Source organism: Rutidosis leptorrhynchoides, chromosome 4, assembly GCF_046630445.1.
Source record: "Rutidosis leptorrhynchoides isolate AG116_Rl617_1_P2 chromosome 4, CSIRO_AGI_Rlap_v1, whole genome shotgun sequence".
Lineage (NCBI taxonomy): Eukaryota > Viridiplantae > Streptophyta > Magnoliopsida > Asterales > Asteraceae > Rutidosis > Rutidosis leptorrhynchoides.
In genome coordinates, this window is record NC_092336.1 from 630,374,015 (window position 1) to 630,376,989 (window position 2,975).

Below are 2,975 nucleotides of genomic sequence, written 5' to 3' on the forward strand. Positions count from 1 at the left end.
TGGGTCATGTTTGACTAAAATTGCAAGTGTAAGTGTCAAAATGAGTCAAATGAGTAATAGTTGACCTAATTGGGTGAAATGGATATGAAATGCCCATAGTTCGAGTTAGTTGGTGTTAGTAGACTTACATCACTTGTTCCTAGAGATTTATGACAAGTCTTAGCCATTAATGGGCGGTTTTGGTGTAGTTGAGTTATTTAATGCAATTGGGTCATTAAATGCTTAAGTGTAAGTAATGTGGTTAGTTCCACAAGTTGTGTATTGAATGTGTACTTAATGTATTAGGTACCTTGCTCGAAGCATACGGAAGTGTTAAATCACCACCGACGTGTTAAGGTGAGTGGAATAACTATATATGTAGGTATATGATTTATTTGCTTGTGAGGTATGGGTTAAAGTTCGATGTTGACGATACCATATCCTAGAATATATTGTTTGTTCGTTTTGATGAGGGTTTAAGTTCGATGTTGACAATACCTCTTGTATGGATTTAAAGTTCGATGTTGACGAAGCCATACCACTATTGTAGTGACGTTAGTTGATGAGAGTTAAGTTCGATGTTGACGATACCTCATATGTGGGATTAAGTTCGATGTTGACAATACCACATTTATTGGGATGAATGGGGATTAAGTTTGATGTTGACGATACCATTCGTAGGGCTAACCTTGGAATTTGAGTACTAATGGATGTTGTGAACATCAATGTTTGTGTATTGTGTTATAGCATATTATATTGCGCGTGATTATATGATATTGCTATACTAGCGTGTGTTATCGGAGGTTTAGCGTTATACTTTATGATGGTATGCTAATTGTAATGCTAGTATGTATGTGGAATTGTGTAAGTGTTTGCAAGTGGATAAGTTATATATGTATATGTATAATTATTGCATTCACTAAGCCTTGCTTACCCCTCTCGTTGTTTACTTTTTAGGTTCGAACGCGGATAAAGGGAAAGGGGTTACCGGGAATTATATATTCCAATATTGATGCTTGTGGAAGCTTTTTGGAAGTCGACATAGTATTTTGGGTAGTTTAGCCCCAAACCATGCTCGAGTGTCGTTTGGTTTAAAACTATCAAATATGGGTCGAACTTGTATTACTTTTGATTAAGGGTCTTCGTGCCCGTGATGTAAATTTTAAACATGTTGTACGTTCAAGGGGTTTGTATGAAATGGTTTACGTTACGTAACCAATTATTTTGGGCGTAAATGGTTGATTAAGTTAAAAAAAAATTTTATCCGGTTGATTACGGGTTGGGTTGTTTCAAGTGGTATCAGAGCATGGTCTAAGGGATTTAGGCGACTTGAGATAGGTGCCTAGACTTAGACTTTATTGTGTGTGCGCGTTATGCGAGACTTGTAGGAGACGGGTTGGACCGGGGATTGGTTAGTGCCTAGTTTTAGGTGAACTAACTATGCGATTATTGTTTGTGTTGTGTTTTGCAATCATCAAGCGAGATAGACGTTGTACTAGCGAGTTAATGCGACGTGATCGTGTAACAATGATTAGCTATCATTGTTACGGGTTCAAATCATGTCGAACAAGCGATGTACGACGATTGTTGAGCAAGATGGGACGGTGTGGTGTTCATGTATATTGTGTCATGTCTTTTCGTTCGTTATTTAAATTACTTCGTTTTATAGAATGAAGATGAGAAATGGACATGATACCAATGAAGGAGGCATGAACGAGGACGTTGAACTCACGACCAAGGTTGAGGCCATCTTTAAAAGGCTAAAAACGGAATTTCTTGATGATGTCCGAAAGGTTTTCCAAGAATCGGTTGATGGGCAAGTAACCGAAATGATTAATGAGCGAATGAATGCCACGATCGAGGAGGCATTAGAAGGTAGAAACATTCATCCTCGCGGCGAAGGGGGTGATGGTAATGGTGGGAATGGAAGGCGGGACTTCCATTACAAAAATTTCAAGGATGCTCAACCCCCGATGTTTAATGGGGTACGAGATCCGTTAAAAAGTACATGTTGGATTTCCGATATCGAGGGAGCTTTCCGTACCGAGGAATGTCCTCCCGAGAAGAAGGCGAGGTATGGTTCTAGCATGTTACGGGAAGAGGCAAAGTTGTGGTGGGATGATAAAATCCAATTATATGGTGAAGAGCAATGCATGAGCTTGACGTGGGAGGAGTTTAAGAAAGAATTCTTCAAAGAATACCGAACTTCTTCTGACCTTGATAGAATCCAGGATGAGTTGCACAATTTGCAACAAGGTTCAATGGACTTGGTTACTCTCAAGTCTACCTTCTTGGCAAAGACTCGTTTTTGTCCGGAATATGTTGGTGACGATCACAAGTTGATAAAGGATTTCTACCGTACCATGAATGATGAGTTTAAGGGTAAGATTAGTCGAGGAGCGGCTAAGTCTTTTGAAGAGTTATTTGAATTGGCTTGGGGTTTTGAGCCGGAGGTTCCAAGAAAAAGCGATTTCACTTTTTCTAAAAGAAAGTTTGAAGGATCAAGTCATTCGAACTTTTCAAACAAGAAAAACAAGAAAGGTTCCGAAAGTGTAAATAGTGTGAAGAAAGGAGGTTTCGGGAACTTTATCCCTACTTGCTACAATTGTGGGGTACGAGGTCATTTGGCTCGGGATTGTATAAAGCCTCCTTCAACAAACAAGCTCACTTGTTTTAATTGCAACAAAGAAGGGCACCGAAAGTCGGAGTGTCTCGACTTGAACACCGATCATGTTAAACGATTGGAGAAAGCGGCGGGCATGGCTAGGGGTCGCAACTATTTGATGACGAATGAGGAGGCCAAGCAATCCAACGAAGTTGTTTCAGGTACTTTCATGGTTAACTCTAATCTGGCACGGATACTTTTTAATAGTGGTGCAAATTTGTCATTTGTGTCTCCAAGATTTGTGCCTAAGTTATATAAATCGCTAGTTAAGTTAAGTCGTTCGGTAGAAGTTGAAATAGCGGATGGCAAGACGGCGCTAGTGGTTGATGTG